The sequence below is a fragment of the Nycticebus coucang genome, chromosome 2 (genome assembly GCF_027406575.1).
Source record: "Nycticebus coucang isolate mNycCou1 chromosome 2, mNycCou1.pri, whole genome shotgun sequence".
Classification (NCBI taxonomy): Eukaryota; Metazoa; Chordata; class Mammalia; order Primates; family Lorisidae; genus Nycticebus; species Nycticebus coucang.
In genome coordinates, this window is record NC_069781.1 from 40,847,389 (window position 1) to 40,869,439 (window position 22,051).

Sequence of the window (22,051 nt, forward strand, 5' to 3'; positions counted from 1 at the left end):
AGTGAAGAAACGAAAAAAAAAGATAACTTCAGAATGTCTATGAAAGAAAGTCAGTTCCACTGCTTGGGAATCTGTGGTACATATGTGGTACATAGATTTCCAAGTCTGAGCTTCACCTTTTTAATACTCCTTCCTTCTCAACTTACCCCCTTCTGCTGCCTTCTTGAGCTACTACTCTCCCCCAACCTCCTCTAAGATAGGGCCCAGATGGCTGGCAAGGCTTAGAGACAGGAGCGGAAGTCGAGTTCCTGGTGAATGCAGGAAGGTGCACAGCCAGCTGCTTCTCAGCGAGCTCCTGGGCGCTGAGGGGCTCTGTCCATGCAGCTGTCCAGAACAGCCTATTTAAAGAGGGGAAAGAGAAGGGAGGACACTGTAGGATGTTTCCGGGGCCTTGGCTGTTCTTATTGCCTAAGAAACCTCAGTCTTGTCCCCACACTCCCTCCACTGCCTTTCAGCAGGCAGCTGGAAGCCCTGGGATCTGTGGCTAGGAGCCAGCAGATCTGAGTTGCCTTCTAGCTGCCATCCAGCTGGTGCCTTTTCACATCTCTGTCTCCCCATCTGAGCAGTGAGCAAGTCAGGAGAGAGGTGTCTGGTGCCTTCCAGCTCTGATGGTCTGTGACTTCACATTTCTACCAGGAAGATTCTCCAGTTGGAGGAACCAATAGTGGATTTGTTCTCCTTGGACAGATAATCCTTCTCTGTTTACATCCCCGATGGCACACATGATCCCAAGATAGCAGCTGGGATGGGAATCCAAGAAGGGGTGGAGCCCTCTCTCTTCAGGTCCCATGCGCTTGGCCGGGATCATTAAAGCTGGAAGGGCTTAGGGATCAGCTGATCCAAGCCCTGGAGGGAGAACCTTCAGTGCAAGATCCTGGGCCAGGGCCCAGACTGTTGATGTCCCTCCCTTCTGAGGTCTTTCTTTGCTTCCTCAGGAAATCTGATCAACGCCAACACATTTTTTGAAGTCCCATTTCATACTCGCAGAGCTACTACAGCCCCCACATGGCCTAAAAGCTGAAGTCCAGGCCCCTGTAAAAGAAGGGGCAAAGGCCTCTGGGGCCATGTCATTCTATGGGCCTCAAAGAACCTGCGAGGGAATAGCCACACTCGCCTTTGAAGCATTTCCCGGCAGCCTGGTACGGGAAGGAGACAGAAGTTGAGACAGGGCTGTTCCTGTCGTCTCCCTCTATCTCTGCTTCCTGTCTCTCACTCACACTGTCTGTCCCTGTCTGCTTCTCTTTCAGTCTCTTTGCCTGTGGGCTTTAATCATTTCTCGTCCCTCTGTCTCTCTCTCATTCTCCTTGTTTCTCTCTGTCTCCGTCTTCTTTTCTCTTTGTTGCTCTCCTTCCCTCCATTCCTCCTCCTTCTCTCTCCATCAGTGATTTTGCTCTTGGCGTTTCAAGGACGTGCCAATTTCAAGGTCTTATTAATCCAACTCTAGGAAAATCCCTATTCATGAAATAAAACATGCAGGAATTACAATGCTTATGGAAGTCCGCAGGCCTGGAGGGGACAGACAGCCCAGGCCTGAAAGTGAGAGCTCGGAGTTTTTGCCCAGCCCTGCCCTGATTTGCTGAGCGATGGTGGAAAGTCTTGCTGGGGCTTCAGCTTCTGCATCTATATGATAAGGGGGTTGGGACAAATTGATCTCGTGCACCAGCTCCAGCTCTCTGGGACTTGAAAGATCCAGATGTTCAGGTTCCCAGCTCAACCAGCAGGAATCCTACTTGTAGACACAGCGGGCCACTTGCTTTTGTGGGCACTCCCTGGGAATTTCACCAAAGCTCCCTGTGCAGCAGGTGTCTGTGTGATTAGGATCTTGCTCTAATATTGGCTTCTTCCTGCTCCTTTGTTTAAATGTGGAACATGAGTTGGGCTTGGCAGCAGTTGGACCCCAGCTATCATAGGAAGATCTACCTATGGTGGGTAGATTAGAAGAGGCCTCTCAAGTCGCTCACTTAGGGAGGGAGGCAAAAGCCAGGAGCCCAGAGAGAAGTCATACCCCTAGTCAGCAAATGCTTACTGAGTAGCACCATGAGACGAGCACTTAACTGAATCAAATGCCGTCTCTGCCTTTGTTACACCATGAAAAAGAAAGAAAATGATTCTTCTCTGCTGAATGAATGACATTCTGTGGAAGGCAGAAGCAACAGCATTTTTCTTTGAATGATGAGATCAAGGACAGCTTCCCAAGAAAGTCACAGTTGATCTGAGGCCCAGCAGGTGAGTAGAATTTCACTGGACAGAGAAGTAAGGGAGGACGTGCATTCCAGGCAGAGGAACAGAACAAACTAAAGAAGAGAGGGCCCATCCCTTCAGGTGCAGCTGAGTAGGGCACTTGGGTTGAGGCCAGACTGCAGAGGAGTGTGGGTTCCTTGAAAAGGAGGCTAAGGAAATCACCTTTATCTTGGGGGAAAGTTTTTCAGTGGGGCGTGACAAGCTCAGATTTATGCTTTAGAAAGATCCTTCTGTTGTCAACATACAGGCTGGGGTGGCACAGGAGGAACAGACCAACACTATCTGCAAAGACCAAGAGAACACAGAAGCAGAAGATCTGCCAGCAGTGAGAATAAATCTGTACATCAGCGCACACGCCCTAGGCTGTAAGGGAAGGGAAGAAGCCAAGCACAGTGAGTCAGAGCCAGGAAATGAGGTCTGAGTAGGAATTGGCAAAGGGGACACTTGCCTTAGAAGACAAGTCTGTCAAGGTAGGGAGAGTGGGAAGGAAGAACAACATCGCAGAATCCCCATGAATGAGCTTTGTATTTGGAAGAGACCATGAGTGATAAATCACTATACATCAGAGCCGGCAGGGGCCTTCGAGTCTGTTAAATCCTTCATCCCACTGCATGGATGGGGAAATCAAAGTCCAGTGAGCATGAAGAGCTTGCCTGGGTCCCCTGGCAAGCCCATGGCAGGGACTAGCCTAGAATCAAGAGCTCCCACCTGCAGTTGAATCCCTCCCCTGCATTTTGCTAGGTCAGCATGTGGCTCTGCCACAGCCATAGGAACCATGGAAGATGCCTGGATCCTAGGTCCTATGAGGGGCAAATCCAAAGGCCAGGTAGACGAGCTGCTGAGGTATTAGGGGCTGCCCCTCCAGTCAGAGACCTGTGAATACAAAGTTAGGACAGGGGCCATGAGGTGGAAAGAAAAGGGGGGAAATGAAAATTTTGAAAGAGAATGTAACAGGATTAAAGAATGATGCTCCAAGACGCTCTAAGCTCTGGTGAGGTACCAGCGTGGGATGTTATTGTCACTAACAATGACACTTTGAAAGTGACCCCCCCTCAAAGTAAGGGCACTGAAGGGCTAAAGATGGCAGAGGACAGAAAGACCTGGCTTGGAGTGAGATTAGGCAGGGCCCCAGAGGCTAATATTTGGGGGCATTTACTCTAATCACAGGCACGGGGTATCTGTGACATCTCATTTAGTCTCACAAGAATTTCTCAGAAAGATACTTGTATTATCCTTATTGGATACATGAGAAAACTGAAGAACAGAGCTGTAAATAAATTTGTCCAAGTTCCTCCAGCTCGTAAATGTCCACGCCAAGGCTGGGCACTGTGGCCCATACCTGTAATCCTAGCACTTTGGGAGGCCACGGGAGGAGGATCACTTGAGGCGAAGAGTTCAAGGCCAGCCTGACAAGAATGAGACCCCATATCCACAAAAACTAGAAAAATTTGCTGGGCATAATGGTGTGCATATGTTATCTGAGCTACTCAAGAGGCTAAGGCAGGAGGATTGCTTGAGCACAAGAGTTTGAATTTGCTGTGAGCTATGACACCATAGCACTCTAGCCTAGGGCAACAGAGTGAGACTCCATCTCAAAAAAAAAAAAAAAAAGGCCTAAGCCAGATTTCAAACCCAGGTCTGCCTCACTCCACTGTTGTCATATTCCATCACTAAAGGACCAAAGACAAGAGATAGTTGAAGAGATGAAAAGATTGAGAATCAGATGCCATCTGTAATCCTGGCACTCTGGGAGGCTGAGACCGGTGCATTGCTTGAGCTCAAGAGTTTAAGACCAGCCTGAGCAAGAGTGAAACTCCACCAGGCATTGCGGTAGGTGCCTGTAGTCCCAGCTACTTGGGAGGCTGAGACAAGAGGATTGCTTAAGCCCAGGAGTTTGAGGTTGCCATGAGCTATGATTCTATGGCATGCTAGCCTGGGACAACAGAGTAAGACTCTGTCTCAAAAAAATAAAAGAGAGAGAGAAATTTGAGAGTACAGAAAACCCTGAGCAAGAAAATGTGCCTAGTAAGGAGTCAGAGAGGAGCAGACTGTCACAGAATCCAAAGTTGGAGAAAATCCTAAGCCCATGTCAAGGTGAGTTCTTGAAGTCAATCCAAAGTGTCTTATGTAGTGAAGATGTACTGATCACAATAAACACAGAAGAACCTTGAGAAGAAGGAAATCCCAGTGTTTGCAGGTGCCCAGGAGGAAGACTTAGAAGGGACAGTCAGAGGACAGATGGGAGCTCTGGTTGGGGTGGGGTTAGAACAATCAAAACTATGAGGGAATGTCAGGAAACATGCCTCTGACACAGAAGAAAATAGACAAATTTGGCCTCATCAAACTTAAACATGTTAGTGCTTCAAAGGACTCTATCAAGAAGGTAAAAAGACAAGCCATGGAATGGGAAAATTTTTTGCATATCTTATATGGGTTTATTATTCAGAATTTTTTTTTTTGAGACAGACTCTTACTATGTCACCCTTGGTAGAGTGCTGTGGCATCATAGCTCACAGCAACCTCAAACTCTTGGGCTCAAGCGATCCTCTTGCCTCAGCCTCCCAAGTAGCTGGGACTACAGGCACCTGCCACAATGCCCAGCTATTTTTTTGTTATTGTTCATTCTTGTTTAGTAGGCCTAGGCCGGGTTCTAACTCACCAGCCCCAGTGCATGTGGCCAGCACCCTAACCACAGAGCTACAAGCGCCAAATCTATTATTCAGAATATTTAAGCAACTTTTAAAACTCTGCAACAAAAAAGCAAATATCCCAATTACAAAACAGGTAAAGGATTTGAAAATAGATATTTTTCACTTCGAAAAACAGTTTTGCAATTTCCCAAAAAGCGAAATAAAGGGTCACCATATGACCCAGATATTTTGCTGCTAGGTATATATAGCCAAGAAAAATGAATTCACATGCTCATATAAAACCTTTTACACCAATGTTGCTAGCAAAACATTCATTATAGCCAAGAAGTAGAAAAAACCACATGTCCATCAACTGATGAGTGGACAAACAAAATGTGTGGCCATACAATGCCGTGTTATTGCCATCAAAAGGAATGAAGGACTAATACCCACTACAACACAGATGGACCTTGAAAACATTTGTAAATGAAAAAAGCCAGGCACAAAAGGCCCCATATTATGTGATTGCATTTATGTGAAATGTCCAAAGTAGGCAAATCCATACAGATGGGAGCAAAGTTAGTGGTTGCCAGGGGCTGCGGGGAAAGAGAAACAAGGAGTGACTGGTTTAAAAGTATGAGGTTTCCTCTGAGGGTGATGGAAGTGTTCAGGAATTAGATAACGGTGATAGTTGCCTAACCTTGTAAGTATACTAAAAGTATACTAAAAACCCCTGAATCACTCACTTTAAATGGTGAGTTTTATAGTATGTCAATTATATCGCAATAAAAGAGAGAGAGCAGGTACAACTTGCCCAAGCAAATACTGAGTGGTTATTTAATCCCTCAGGGAACATACAAAAGAGCCCATTTCGGCTATCTAAAAGACAAAACAGATTTTACCCAACTTTTAAATTCTTTTGAACTTAATACTCCAAGGGCTCGCCTATGTTGCATTTTTTATTACCTTCTTATAAAGTTATATACTAATGACAGCTGGATTTATAGAGAAAAGTCTGAAAGGTTATCATCTAAAATGTTAACAGTGGCTGCCTCCGGGAGATAGTATCTATGAGATTTTAAATTTATTCTTTATGCTTTTATGTATCATTTACATTTTCTGTAGGCGTATTTATCAACTTCATAATCAGTAAAATCCATAAGGCTCTTTTTTGTTTTGGAAAAATATATATTTAATTGGATATGTTGAGAAAGTGTTGATAGATACTTTTTTTTTCATTCTTTCTACTTACATGAAACCAATGTCTTTTGGTAGTTGCTCCCAAAGGGAAAGAAACTGCCCAATTAACCAAATGATCACAATTCAATTATTTTCTGAATTTTGAGCAAGACGCTGTGTGAGCTGGGCTGTGAAAAAGAAGGACGTTTAGGGCATCGTTCCCGCATTCAAGGGTCTTTTGATGTAGTAAAGGATCTCAGATGTATAAATAAACTACTGAGAGCAAGGCAGAACATAAAATTCTAGAATAAGAGGCCCTATAAGGCACTGTGGAATCCCTGAGGAAGCTGTGATTTCTCTACAGAGGGATTCAAGATGACACGATTCCCTGAGAGCTTGGCCTTGAGGCAGAATCGGATTTCATTATGCGGATCACAGGAGGACAAGAGAGCAGGACAAGAGCCCAGGCCAAAGGCCAGGCCTTCTGACCCTGCCCACCTTCCCCCCACCCTCTCTGGGCACAGGCCTGAAGCTGCACCACTTTTTTTTTTTTTTTTTTTTTTAGAAACAGAGTCTCACTTTGTCGCCCTCAGTAGAGTGGTGTGGCATCACAGCTCACAGCAACCTCCAGGTCTTGGGCTTAGGCGATTCTCTTGCCTCAGCCTCCCGAGTAGCTGGGACTACAGGCACCTGTCACAACACCCGGCTATTTTTTGTTGCAGTTTAGCCGGGGCTGGGTTTGAACCCGCCACTCTCGGTATATGGGGCCGGTGCTCTACTCACTGAGCCATAGGAGCCGCCCACTTCACCACTTCTTGCTGCTGCTTCTCACCTGGAATGCCCATGCCCATTTTGTCACCTAGTTCTCTCAGTCACTCTTCCCGGAAGCCTTCTTGACTGAATAGGTCGAAGTACAGGCCTGGGAACGTGCCTATAATCCTAGCACTCTGGGAGGCCAAGATGGGTGGATCTAGAGCTCAGGAGTTCTAGACCAGCTTGAGAAAGATCAAGACCCTGTCTCTACTAAATATAGAGAACTTAGCCAGGTGTTGTGGCAGAGTCTGTAGTCACAGCTTCTGGGGAGGCTGTAGCAAGAGGATCCACTGAGCCCAAGCAATTGAGGTTGTTATGAGCTATGACTCTACCAGGGCAGCAGAGTAAGATTGTCTCAAAAAAAAAAAGGCCTGGGCTCTGACAGCATGGGAGTCCGTCTCCACTGTCACACTCTACTCCCTGCATTGAAATGATCTGTTTGGGTATTTGTTTCCTCCACCAGATTGCAGGCTCGGTTGAAGGAAGCCTGAGAACCTGGCACAGAGAGTTGGTGCTCAGTAAGCGCTAACTGAGCGGAACAGACCCTGTGGCCAAGATGCACAGAGCAGGTAGGCAGCCACAGCTGCGGGCAGGCACGTTCCCCTCCTCCCTTCTTCCAAGAGCACACCCTCCCCTCCTGACCACAGAGTTGGGGGTGATGCCGGCTGGGCCAGTTATAGCTCCCCTTCCCCCAGGTATAGTCCGTGGTCCAGGGCTACATGGGACTCCAGCTGGGTGCATCAGTGTCCCTGCTTGGTGCACACTATCCTCCACGAAAAGCAAAACTAACAGTGGTCACACTCCCCACCAAGCAGACAAAACCTGTCTGCAGGAGGAGAGAGTGAAGCCATCACACAAGACGAGCAGAAATGGCACAATGGCAGCTGCTAACAGTTTTGGAAATCCGAGTTCCAATCTTTGAGAGCACCAGAGCTGAGCTTGTTCAGGCAAGCCTTTCTTCAATTCTGTGTCCTGTGCAGGGGCCCGTCAGTAAATATCTTTGTGGGAATTAGCCTGAGTTTCTATCGCTTATAACAAGAGTATCCCCAACCAGTGCTGGGGTCCTCAGTACCTCATATATCTGGAAAGCAGCTGCAGCCAGGCTGGGGAGGATTCTAAATGCCACACGAGGGGCTCAGAGTTTCTATCAGAGGTGCAGCACCATTATGTTGAGAGTACCAGCACCATTTAAGTTTTGGATTAGAGGAGGAAGCCAAACTGGAATCCAGTTGGAAATGCAAAATAAAACCACTTCCATATATCACAGAGGTCAAGGAGAAAGAAGATTGAATAAAAGCCTGATTTTGTTATGTAGGAAAGAGCAGCAAGGCTTGTGATGAATGGAGAGTAAAGGAGAAAGGTGGTCATGTCAAATAACTAATCATTTCTGAAACGCAGCAAACAGCTCTGTGCGCAAACGTTAGTCACTGATACAAATGGGATCTCCGGGGTTTTATAAACAAGCAAGCCGTTGCCAACCCCCACATCTGGCGGATGATACATCCATCTTGTGTAAATACTTCACACAGCATTGATTACCCTGATCAATTTTAGGCATCTATCATTTTCCAGGGCTGCAACCCAGCACGGGGAAATTACAAAGAAATAGAATGTTCTGATCATTCTATGACTACAGCTCATAGGAAAACTGAATAAATCCGTGGCAAAACTCAGGTCGTTTTCAAGACATAAAGAAAAAAGAATGCTATTTTGTTTTTCTTTAGAATTATTCCTTAAATATATCAAGATATTATTCTTTTCAAACTTCACTATGAAAACTATCCTCATCTTGGGAGGCAGAAAGATCAATAATGATACAAAAGAAATATGGATGAGAGATGCTTGATGCTGGGAGCCTGCAGTCATCAGATTTGGTACTGCAGTGTGACATCTGCTTAAGGGACAAGGGCAAGGAAGTAAGGCTGGGAAGGTGGAGGGCAAGAAGGAATTCAGGTTTTATCCTGCAGGTGAAGGGGAGTCACGAACAGGATTCAGAAAGAGCATTTCTAGACAGATGTGGAAGACAATGTAGTCCCTGGATGTGCAGAGAAAGTCAGCAGACTTGTCACTGTCTCAGTCAAGACAACTGATGGGGATTTGGAGTGGGTGATGAGTGGGAAGCCATTAGGACTGAGGGGAGGTGGGGGCTGAGGCCCTGGGATGAGGCAGGTGAGATAGATGGAACCCATGATGACTGAGCCCTAGTGGGTGCCAGGTGCCACCCTGAGCACTTTCCACACTTGATCTCAGTTAGACCCTCAAAACAATCCTGCTTGGTACGTGGGTACTCTGAAATTTACAAGTCACAGAGAAGTTAAGGAGCTTGCCTGAGCCCACATGGGTCTTTTGGACACAAATGCCCTCCTCCTTTTCTTCCTGAGACACTACCCCTTTCAACTTCATCAGCTAGCAGCTGGGGCTCAAAGATTTTTTTTTTTTTTTTTTTTTGAGACAGAGTCTCAAGCTGTTGCCCTGGGTAGAGTGCCATGGCATCACAACTCACAGCAACCCCAAACTCCTAGGCTCAAGCGATTCTCTTGCCTCAGCCTCCCAAGTAGCTGGGACTACAGGCACCCACCACCATACCCAGGTATTTTTTGGTTGTAGTTGTCATTGTTGTTTGGCAGGCCCAGGCTAGATTTGAACCTGCCAGCTCCAGTGTATGTGGCTGGCACCCTAGCCGCTGAGCTATAGGCACCGAGCCTCAAAGATGTTTAAATGTCCAGACACTTCCCCAGCTGGTGAGAGCCCAAGTCTAGACGTGAACCCAGGCTTGAACAACTGTCATTCTCACCTCACATCCTTCACCAGCTGACTCTGTTAAATGAATCCTTGTTCCATCACGGTATATAGGTCCCATCATGGTATTTAGGTCCCATCATATTCATTAAGCCAAGTAGCCTTACTGGGTACATTTCACAAGGGACCTTAGGAAGGGCGCTGGGGAAAGATGTGGGGGTGGGCATCAGCCATTCAGAGCCTTGAATATGTTCTTCCTCTGGTCCAGGAGAAGCCTCAACCCCTTTGAAAATAATTCCTTCGAAGTCTCCTTAAACCTTAATTCTCTATCCAGCAGCCCTAGCCGGTCGCAGTAATTTCCAAAGCTACTGCCTTGAAGGCTCACAAATCCTCCGTTCATGCTCAGACATATAAATTGCATCAGCGGAGAGCAGAAGTGTGGGCCTGGTGGTGTGAGCTCTGAAGAAGAGAAGGCACGGAGCTCAAGTGCACACACGTGAGCACAAGCGAGGCACCGCCCCCTCCAAGAGAGCCCAGACAGAAAGGGTGGGACTGTCCAGGCCTCTTTAGCCTGGGATGGAAGGAGCCTATTTCCCTCTTAAGAGCGTCCCAGGTATGGGAGAGATAGATCTCTCGAACTCGCAGGCATACTCATACAGCCCAGGTCATTGTCACTGGAATTAAGTTTACTCAAGAGGTTGGCTCTATTTACCCTATGGGGTAAATATTTTTAATATCTTTTCCTGCAGACAGCTCAAAGACTCCTGATTTTGCTTCCTTTGGTACTTCTAGCTAGTAGTTTATTAGAATTCCAATAAACAAAGTATTTTTCAACCCATCTATATTTATCTTGAATGCTGGCTCTGTTCTGGGTCCTGAGCTAGGTTCTGACATTTCCAGTTCCAGACAGGAGTTGGAAATAGTCCCTGATCTGAAGTCCTCAGATGAGAGGGGAAGGCAGACGGGGAACAGGATCAAGGACTTAAATCAAGAGCTCTGGAAGGGTTTGGAGATGGATGGACCTGGGTTCAAATCTCTGTCCCCATGTTTGCTAGTTGTGGGGCCTTGGGTAAGTCATTTGAATAAATGAGTCTCAGTTTTCGCATCTGTAAGATAAAATCTATACCAGCAGGGTTGGTATCTGGGGACAATGGGGGTGGAGGGAAGAGAGAGAAGGAACCCAGCATGGAAAAACATGTGAAGGCTTCCTAAGGGACTTCACCTGGTGGTGTGATCGCTGAAGAAGAGAAGCAGGGAGCTCAAGTGCACACACGTGAGCACACGCAGGGCACTGCCCCCTCTAAGAGAGTCCAAACAGAAAGCATGGGACTCTCCAGGCCAGCCCTAAGTGGGTAGGTTTTGACATATAAAAGCCAGGAAAAGGTTAGCTATGAGGGGGAGGAATAAATAGGTGGAAGACAGGGGATTTTTAGGGCAATGAAACTACTCAGTATGATACAGCAATGGAATGGTGGCTACGAGTCAATATACTTCTGTCAAAAACTAGAGAATATATAACACAGTGAATATTGTGTTAGACTGCAAACTATGGACTTAATAATAATGTGCTGACACTGGTTTATAGTTGTAACAAACATGTTAATTAATATGAGACGCATATAATGAGGGAACTATGCTCTACTTTCCAATCAATTTTTCTGTAAACCTAAAACGTCTCTGAAACAAACAAACAAAAAAAGCAAGCCAAGAGTGTTAGACATCAAGACCTATGAAAACAAAGGCAGGGCAGCCGTGACATGGCTGGAGCCTGGGGCACTCGGAGCATAGTGAGCCCAGAGAAACGGGCTGAACATCAGGGTAAGGTGTCTGTGCTTTGTTACGAATCTGACAAAGGGCTGATGACTAGAATCTACAGAGAACTCAAATTAACCAGCAAGAGAAGAGTGAACAATCCCATTTATAAGTGGGCAAGAGACTTGAACAGAAACTTCTCTGAAGATGACAGAGGAATGGCCAACACACATGAAAAAAATGCTCATCGTCTTTAATCATCAAAGTAATGCAAATTTAAGATATCTTAAATGCACTTTAAGATATCACTTAACTCCAGTGAGATTTGCACACATCACAAAGTCCCAAATCTGCAGATGCTGGTGTGGATGTGGAGAGAAGGGGACATTTCTATACTGCTGGTGGGATTGCAAACTAATGCAGCCTTTGTGGAAAGAAGTATGGAGATTTCTCTTTTTTTTGAGACAGAGTCTCACTTGGTCGCCCTCAATAGTACCATGGTATCATAGCTCACAGCAACCTCAAACTCTTGGGTTCAAGAGATTCTCTTGCTTCAGCCTCCCAAGTAGCTGGGACTACAGACACCCTCCACAATGCCTAGCTATTTTTAGGGACGGGGGTCTCGCTCTGACTCAGGCTGGTCTCGAACATGTAAGCTCAGGCAATCTACCTGCCTCGGCTTCCCAGAGTGCTAGGATTACAGGCATGAGCCACCATGCCCAGCAGTATGGAGAATTCTTAAAGAACTACAAGTTGACCTTTCATTTGATCTTGCAATTCCATTACTAGGTATCTACCCAGAAGAACAAAAATCATTTTATCACAAAGACATTTGCACCAGAATGTTTATTGCAGCTCAGTTCATAATTGCCAAGTGGTGGAAGCAACCCAAGTGCCCTTCAACCCATGAATAGATTAACAAACTGTGATATATGTATACCATGGTATATTTCAGCCATAGGAAAAGATGGAGACTTATGTATTTTATGGTTACCTAGATGGAGCCGAAACACACTCTTTTTAGTGAAGTATCTTGGAGATGGAAAAAATATATCCAATGTACTAAATACTAACATGAAACCAATGTATAAACAACTACACGCCAACACGAATGATAAAACACAAACATAGTCTAGCAAGGGGGAGGGCAGACAGCGGTGAGAGGAGTGAGGACGAGGGATGGAAACTGGCGGGATCTCACCCAATGGGCACAATGTGAGGGTGTTCAGCACGCCCCCTGGGTGAAGGGCTCAACTACAACTTGAATTTTACCTTAGAACTGAAAACAATGTAACCTAAAAATTTGTATCCTCATATTAATTTGAAATTTAAAAAAAAAATATCTGTGCTTGATGCTAAAGACTGTGGAGAAATGGCAAATATTTCAACAAGGGCTCACATGGTCATATGCGGTGAGATTGCCACCAGACAGACCTGATGGCATAACAGAGGCCAGGACAAGAAATGATGACGATCTGAGTAAAGACAGTAGCAATGGATGAAGAAAAGGGGCCAGTGCCAGAGACGCCCTGAGGTTGTCGGGGACAGGACCTGGTGATTGACTGGCTGATTGATTGCCATGGGTGGTAGAGGGAAGAAGAATGCCCAGATGTTCTGCCTTTACAAGTAGGTGGGTAGCAGAGTCATTTTTATAGAGATCTGGAATGAAGGAGAGACACATCTGAGATGTGATGACCTCGCTAGCTCCAAGAAGTTGTTGTGAGGACATCATCGTGGGCGCTATGCAAATCACCTTCTGGAATTCTCCCGACCTGGTTCTTTAGACCTGACTGAGAGGATCACCACCTACAGATGTGGGCCACGGCTGCATGCTTAGACACAACCTGTCAGAGGGGTCTTTTCAATGCTGAGCTGAGATCTACTTCTCTGTAACTTCTCCCACTGCACCTAACTGTGCCTTGGGAAGGCCTCATACAACTGCACTCTCTGCCCTAGAACAGCCCTGAAGAGATCTGCAGACAGTGTCCCTTGAGTCTGTCATTTGTCACCTGGACAGCTGCAGCCCTTCCCTTGTTCTAACACAGTACAGTTTCCAGGCTGTCTTCCCCACCCCAGACATACCCCAGGACACAAAACCTTGTGCGTGTGCAGCCCAGAGTGAGTGCAACCCTCACCCTCCTCCTTCTACACGTCATTCCACTGTTAATGCCATCTGAGATCATCTTAGTCCCCAAGGGTGGCCCTTCTTATTTCCTCCCCTTCTCATCAATTCAGCCACCTGAACTGTTCTCTCATTTACTTCTGTTGAGTCAGAATTCTGCAACTGGCTTTTTAGCTCCAAGAGCTAAAACACCAATCCTAGATAAACTCCAACCTATTGTCAGTCATTTCTACAGGACAAACTAGGGAGAGAATGGAACATTAAGCACTCCTGACAAGTCTTTTTGGTTTTTTGTTTGTTTTTGAGACAGAGTCTTACTTTATCGCTTCCGGTAGATTGCCATAGTGTCACAGCTCACAGCAACCTCAAACTCCTGGGCTTAAGCAATTCTCTTGCCTCAGCCTCCCAAGTAGCTGGGACTACAAGTGCCTGCCACAACGCCCGGCTATTTTTTTGTTATAGCTGTCATTGTTGTTTAGCAGGCCTGGGCTAGGTTCGAACCCGCCGGCCCAGATATATGTGGCTGGTCCCCTAATCACTGAGTGCAGGCGCCAAGCCTCCTGACAAATTTTTGCAAGAACTTAGAAGTAGGTGAGGGAGAGCTGAGATAGTCTCAGCAACTCCACCTTCCAAGGGCATGGAAAAACATCAGCTTTCTGCCAACCCGGGAAAAGTCAATGGTCATACCCCAACCCCTATGAGCAACAGACTGAGAGGTCAGCTTATATATCGCCTGCACTTGGACAACATCATCCCCAGTCTGTTGGAACAGAGAATCTCACAGGGCTGTGACATATAACAGCACACACAAGCCAGTTCGCCATCACAGAGCATCCAGGGCAGAGCATCCTTTTGACCCCTGGCCATGATTCCTTACAAAGCTGGGGATTCAATGACTGGAAAATAGTCTCCCTGCCAGTCAGCACTCCCAGCCAGCCTCCTCCCACCAGGCCAGGACTCCTAATACCCCACAATCATTCTTCACTCCAGCAGCTTGCCCGTGTGGACCATGCCATCTCTCCAAGAAACACAATTACGCTGCTCCCAACAACGAAGCCCTGTCCAGAGGCTGATTGAAGTCTGATTTGCTTTGTTGGCCTCTTTCTTCACTCGGCATGTGGCCTTTTGGAAACACTTATTATTTTTTTAAACAGAGGCAGAAACACTTATTATTATTATTTTTTAAACAGAGGTGATGCTGCTGACCACACCAATGATCTAGAAGACAGAACTCAGGGCTACTTCCCTTTAAAATTTGACTCATTTTAATTCATCAAATACTAACATAGTGAAGTGACCCAAAGTGATGTCAGTGAAATGTCAAAGACCTCTGGCGCTCACTTCAGCAGCACATATACTAAAATTTGGACCCATACAGAGAAGATTAGCATGGCCCCTGCGCATGGAGGACATGCAAATTTGTGAAGCATTCCATATTTGTACATATTCTTCTTAGCACAGTATCTCAAGAATGGAAGAAAAAGTATCCAATGTACTCAGCCCTACTATGAAACCAATTTATAAACACCCACACTTTCATATGAAAGCTATAACCCAACTATAGCCCAAGATGAAGGAGAAAGGGGAGAAGGCGGGGTGGGGAGAGGAGAGGATGGGTGGAGGGAGGGTAATGGTGGGACCACATCTATGGTGCATTTTACAAGGGTACAAGTTAAATCTACTAAGTGTAGAATATAAATGTCTTAACACAATAACTAAGAAAATGCGGTGAAGGCTAGGTTAACCAGTTTGATGGAAATATTTCAAATTGTATATAAAACCAGCACAATTATGCCTTTCATATGAAAGCTATAACCCAGTTATAACCTAAGAATATGGGGAAGGGGGAGAGGGAGGGGAGGGAGGGGGGAGGATGGGCAGAGGGAGGGTAATTGGTGGAATCACACCTACAGTGCATCTTACAAGGGTACATGTGAAAATTAGTAAATGTAGAGGGGGTGGGGCCTTGGTGTGTGTCACACTTTATGGGGGCAAGACATGATTGCAAGAGGGACTTTACCTAACAATTGCAATCAGTGTAACCTGGCTTATTGTACCCTCAATGAATCCCCAACAATAAAAAAAAAAAAGAAAGAAAATTAGTAAATGTAGAATATAAATGTCTTAATACAATAACTAAGAAAATGCCAGAAGGCTACGTTAACCAGTGTGATGAAAATATGTCAAATGGTATATAAAACCAGTGTATGGTGCCCCATGATAGCATTAATGTACACAGCTATGATTTAATAATAATAAAAAAAAAACCAGCACATTTTACCCCACCACCACCACCAAAAAAAGACCTCTGGTAATGGGCGGTGCCTGTGGCTCAAAGGGTAGGGTGCCGGCCCCATATGCCAGAGGTGGTGAGTTCGAGCCCAGCCTCAGCCAAAAACTGCAAAAAAAAAAAAAAAACACCTCTGGTAATCCTCTGTTCTATACAAGCAACACAAACACCAACCCAAATTGTCAGAATCAGCTTTTCCAGAACTCTGAAAATTAACCAAAGGTTTGTAAGAATCAGGAAGCATTTATTCAAGAAAGTACATGTCCATTCAAAAATGTGTACATGGGCTCGGCACCTGTAACTCAAGCAGCTAGGGCACCAGCCACATACACCAGAGCTGGCGGGTTCGAATTCAGCTCAGACCTGCCAAACAACAATGTCAACTACAACCAGAAAATAGCTGGGCGTTGTGGTGGGCGCCTGTAGTCCCAGCTACTTGGGAGGCTGAGGCGAGAGAATTGCCTAAGCACAAGAGTTGGAGGTTGCTGTGAGCTGTGACGCCATGGCACTCTTAGGCAGGGTGACAGCTTGAGACTCTGTCTCAAAAAAAAAAAAAAAAAGTGTACGTGAATGTTCACGACAGCCTAAACGTGGAAACAACTCCAATGTCCGACAACTGTGGAAATGATATATAAAAAAGTGGTAAATCCATCCACAGGAATACAGTGCAGCCATAAAAAGGAATGAAGTATTGACGCACGCTGCAGGAGGGTGAGACTTGCAGACATTATGCCAGGTGAAAAAAGCCGGACACAAAACACCGTATGTAGTAAGATTTCCTTTACATGAAGCATCTAAAATAGGCCAATCCATAGGGACACAACGCATTTGTGGTTGCTAGGGATTGGGGGAAGGGGAAATGGAGAGAGATGCAAATAGGTATAAAATTTCTTTCTTGGGAAATGAAAACGTTCAGGATATAGATAATGCAATGACAGCGCAACCTCGTAGGTGTCATAAAAATGACCGAATTGTAGGCTTTAAAAGAGCAATTCTGATGGTATATTAGTCACATCTCATTTTTAAAAAATATTCAGGAAACTAAAATTACAAACAAATGAAATTAAAACTCAACAGCAAATGAAACTAAAAGCAACAACAGCGAAAGACATAAACCATATAGGGTCCTCTCCTGTTTAAACTCTTCAGTAATCCCCAATTGCTCTGGGCGTAAATAAGGCACTGCGTGACCTCGCTCCTGCCCACCCCTTCCCTCTTGGTTTACATCTGTTCCCCTGTCATGCACTGACGCTACCCTGGCCTGTGTTCTGTCCCGGGGCTTGTTACTTCTACCTGAAGCTCGCTGCCCCCGACAGCTGGTTCCTTCTCAGACACTGGGTCTCAGCTCACGGTCCCTGCACCCACCGCGGACCCTTCCCCCAGAACCCTTCTCAACATGCCTCCCTCAGTCCCTCTGCCTCGCCAGCCTGTTCATCCACCCCATAGCACTCCGAACCCACCGTTATTTGCTTCCACGTTTGTTACCTTTCTTCCTACCCTAGAAGATAAACTCCATGGAGACAGGGAGGGTGGGTGGGCACCCAATCCATGGTTTTGAATAATGAGTAACAGCAATGTCCTCTCAAAGCTTCTTGTCATTTGGAATTTAATATTTTCTAATATTTCTTTCTATTCTTGGCAGTGTCTCTTTCTGAGGGGGACATTTACTCTAATTGGCCCCTGACTAGGAATTTGTGAATCACCTGAAAGATGCGTAATGCTTTTCTATGTATGCATCATTAGAGGTTGTGAGTAGCCTGCTTGCCTGAGAACAGGATATTCTGATCCCCTATGGAACATTTCTAGCCAAAATGAGATAACTACTGCCCTCTTGACCATAGTAGTAGCTCAAGAGGCACCAGGAGAGGCTGGGGCCTCCCCCACCTGGCCGGACAACTCATTTTCCTATTTGTGGACACAGATTGAAGTGGGCTGCGGCTGCGTGCCGGCCCGTGGTAGGCTCAAGCCACGCTTTGCTTTGCAAGCTGTCAATGCCAAATGTGAGCTGGGAAGAAGGGCTCCTCTGGTGGGGGTTAGGCAAGGGATCCTTCTGGATATTTTCCAAACAGTTTTTTCTTAGATAGTATTGGCCCTTTCCTCAATCCAGACTTCAACACAATTTCTCACGCAAATGTCTCCATTTCACGGGTGCATAGACAATGTTCACTTAGATCGTTTCTGTTTTTTTCTCTAACACCAACAATCCTTCTCCGCACCTCCCTGTGTGCACAATTTTTGCATTCTTCTCTGCTTATTTCCTTGAATACATTTTTTTTTTTTAGAGACAGAGTCTCACTTGGTCGCCCTTAGTAGAGTGCCATGGCATCACAGCTCACAGCAACCTCCAATTCCTGGGCTTAGGCAATTCTCTTGCCTCAGCCTCCCAAGTAGCTGGGAGGCACCTGCCACAATGCCTGGCTTTTTGTTGTTGTTGTTGTTGTTGCAGTTCAGCTGGGGCCGGGTTCGAACCTGCCACCCTCAGTATATGGGGCCAGCACCCTACCCATTGGGCCACAGGCGCCACCCGTTGAATACATTCTTAAAAGTAAAATGATTGAGTTAAAGAGTATTCACACTTTATAATTGGGGACATATTATCAAATTGCCCTCCAAAAAGGGTGAATACATTTATTCTGTCTCCAGTAATATACAAAGGTCCTATTATTGAAGGCATCTTCCAAAAAGGTTTTATTCCCAAATCCCACCTCACCATATTTCACTTTTCATGGAGATGAGGAATGTAGACACCCTCTCTCACTGGAGAAATTTGGCTTAGTGGGGACCCATCCTTTAGGACAACAGTGCTGGTGATGGCTGAGAAGTGTCCTTGCCTCCCGAGCTCATTCTGCGGCAAACAGAACCATGTCTCAGGCAGCCACTCTCCTTTCAGATGAAAGTGTCCTGAGCTGGCTGCTCTCAGTGCCCAAGACAACAGAGATGACGTTCTCTTTGTGTTATTCTCGAAACATTCCAGACACTTCCACAGAGCTGCCTAGGGGAGAAGCCTGCCAGCCTCTCCTCAGACCATTCCCTCTGGCTCCTCCCCACCTCTCCATTCTCTCACCTCTTCGGGGTACAGTCACCTCATCTTCAGGCAACCAAAGGCATATTTGGGTGGTGAGACAGAACTGTTCTACTTGATCAAAATGGTGACAATTTCAAAAAGAAAAGTGCTGGCGCGTGTACAGTGAGACAGAAGAGCTCCTGCGTTGCTGGTAGGCGTGTGATACCCAAAGCGATAGAAATTTCACACCCTTTAACCCTCCTCGGGGTCTGAGCAGTTCCACTCCTCAGAATCTTCCCTGAGGTAACACCCAGATGCCGTCATAGGTTTTATGTACAAAGATGCTGGTTCCAGCATTATTCATAGTAGCAACCAATTTGGAAACTACCAAAATATCCAATGATAGTGAAGTAATTACACAAATCCAAAGAACAGAATGTTGAACACCAATTAAATACCATATTTTTAAAAACCACTTAATGACATGGGAAAAGACCTTTGATTTGTGAAATGAAAGATGATAAGAGTGCTGCAAATTGCATACATGCAATGATTTCAATGTCGTGAAACACAGATAAGAAGCCAGAGGGTACGTGCTATAATCTTTATGGTAGTTTCCCTGGATTGAGTATCATTGTAATTAGCGCCTTTTCCCTTCTATGTATTCCCAAATTTTCTTTTAGGAGCATAGATTATTTTTAACTTGAAAAAAAACGCATTCAAATAAAAAGTCCTATCACTTTTCCAGGCTCAGCTTAAACTGTATTTTTCCCTGGAAAGCCTCCTCTGTGGATGACAAGCATTACAAAGCCGCGCCTGTTAACGAGACAAGTTCTTGTCACTGTCGGGCCTAGTCATTGAGCCTTGGCCTTGGCACTTCCTTTGTGACAAAGAATCTCAGCCGGTATTGCTTGAGTTCCTTAATAAAGCATTTCTGCTACCTGCCACCCTCTCGCCAGCCTGTCCTCTGGGCAGGGACGATGTCTTTTTTTACCCTGTTTTTCTAGGGCTGAATACAATGAATATCTATGGAATTTGGTATCCAGAAAATAAGAAATTCTAATGGTATGCAGAAGACCTAGGTCAGTGGAGCTCACACGGTAAGGTAAAAGGATGCCAAGGTTAGGGCCAAGACCTGTGCTCTGACCACGGCCTACTGGAGGGCGGGGCGGGGCGTCAGCACCAGCAGCAGCTCACCCCTGCTCTCCTCACGCTCCTTTCTCACTCACTCTCCGGGTCATGCCAATCTCTGTCCAGTCTCGGGGCCTTCACATCTGTTCCCTTTACTTAGAAGCTTTGCCCCCTTCTTGCCGGGCATCTTCTTATTATCTGTTCAGTTTCAGCTCTATAAGGGGCTGGTGAAGTCTCTCCCCGTAGCTCTTTATTCTTTTCTTTACCCCTTACTACAACTGTCATTCTGTATTTATGTGAACAATTGATTTATGCCCATTGCTTCCTGCTTGGCTGTAATCCTCGGAAAGCCATGTCTGTCTTGTTTATGGATGGTCCCCAGCATCTGGCATGGAGCTTGGCACATTCCTGGGCTCAATGAATGAAAAGAAGATCAATGACATGGAAAGGACCTGCCATTTAGTAGGCATTTTCCCCCATGTCCCTCCTGCCCCGGATTTCAGGGCTATTTCAACTCTCTGTATTTAAGCTGATAATGTGGCATCAGAATTTTAGAGCTGACCAATGCACAGAGGGGCTAAATGGTGGCACTTAGTTCAGTGTGATTGGCTGGGGCTGTTTATGGGAGGAGAGCACAGGATCAGAGGGGCTAGGAAAGAAACATTGAGCCAGGAGATCCAGACCATGCAAATGGGATGATGGAAATCAGGTCCTGCCCACAGCCAAAGCCATGAGGAGTTCACACAACAGTGGGGTTTCCTTGTTGTAACCCAGTTGGGCACACAGCTTGTTTGCAGTAGAGTAGGGCCCGGAGCCCAGGCTCCTGCCTCCTGGGCCGATATTACAAAGAGCTGACACATGGCGTTGGAAGCCACCGCAGACTGGGCTCTGTTTTCTCACTGCCCAAACCCTTTCCAGGGAACAAGTCTTGTTATGGTAGAAGGGAGAAGATAGAGTCTTTCATGCCACCCTTTATTACCCAGCTGGGGAATTCAGAGCTGCTGCCTGCTTGGATCCAGCTCAGGGCAGTGACAATAATTCCCTGCATCTTTATACTGCTTTGTCATTTCCAAAGCACTTTCACTTTTGTTCTCTTTTTTTAGCCTCGCAGAAATCCTGTGAGGATAGACAAGCAGCTGATTAACCCCACATCACGCATGAGGAAACAGAGGCCCCGAGGGGAGTGTCAGCTCGCCCATGCGTTCATGGCTGGTGGAAGAGCCAAGCCTGGACGCCAGCCTCCTGATTCCCAGGGTCCTTTTGGTATTTCTTTTTTTTTTTTTTTTTTTATTGTTGGGGATTCATTGAGGGTACAATAAGCCAGTTACACTGATTGCAATTGTTAGGTAAAGTCCCTCTTGCAATCATGTCTTGCCCCCATAAAGTGTGACACACACTAAGGCCCCCCCCTCCTCCCTCCATCCCTCTTTCTGCTTCCCCCCCATAACCTTAATTGTCATTAATTGTCCTCATATCAAGATTGAGTACATAGGATTCATGCTTCTCCATTTTTGTGATGCTTTACTAAGAATAATGTCTTCCACGTCCATCCAGGTTAATACGAAAGATGTAAAGTCTCCATTTTTTTTAATGGCTGAATAGTATTCCATGGTATACATATACCACAGCTTGTTAATCCATTCCTGGGTTGGTGGGCATTTAGGCTGTTTCCACATTTTGGCAATTGTAAATTGAGCTGCAATAAACAGTCTAGTACAAGTGTCCTTATGATAAAAGGATTTCTTTCCTTCTGGGTAGATGCCCAGTAATGGGATTGCAGGATCGAATGGGAGGTCTAGGTTGAGTGCTTTGAGGTTTCTCCATACTTCCTTCCAGAAAGGTTGTACTAATTTGCAGTCCCTTTTGGTATTTCTAACACACAACCATGGCGCTCAAATCCGTGTTGTTTCTCATAGCGCTCTTTAGCCAATGGTTTTTCAGCATTGTTAGGGATTCAACAAAGCAGGGGGAGGAAGAGGCGGGCAATGATTGTGTGGATGTCCCATGGCCATGACCAGGCCCTAGTTCCCATCACCCCAATGACATGGTCTGAATCTCCTTTCCTCTCCTCTCTGCTCTGATCCTGAGTCTGACTAAAGGTAGAAGAAGCCTGTGCTCTCTCCAGGTCCTGTGATTGACCCAGATCCTAA

At 45.9% G+C, this 22,051-nt stretch overlaps 1 long non-coding RNA gene and 1 other non-coding gene across 2 annotated transcripts in view; one reads left to right on the forward strand and one right to left on the reverse strand.

The window, feature by feature from the left end:
* The window catches only part of LOC128571754 (uncharacterized), a 105,053-nt gene that overhangs the window by 62,529 nt on the left and 20,473 nt on the right, over positions 1 to 22,051 (reverse strand). The gene's annotated exons all lie outside the window — the stretch shown is intronic.
* Positions 14,810 to 14,917, forward strand: LOC128580051 (U6 spliceosomal RNA). Its single transcript, XR_008378411.1, has one exon. It is a non-coding gene; the product is annotated as a U6 spliceosomal RNA (small nuclear RNA).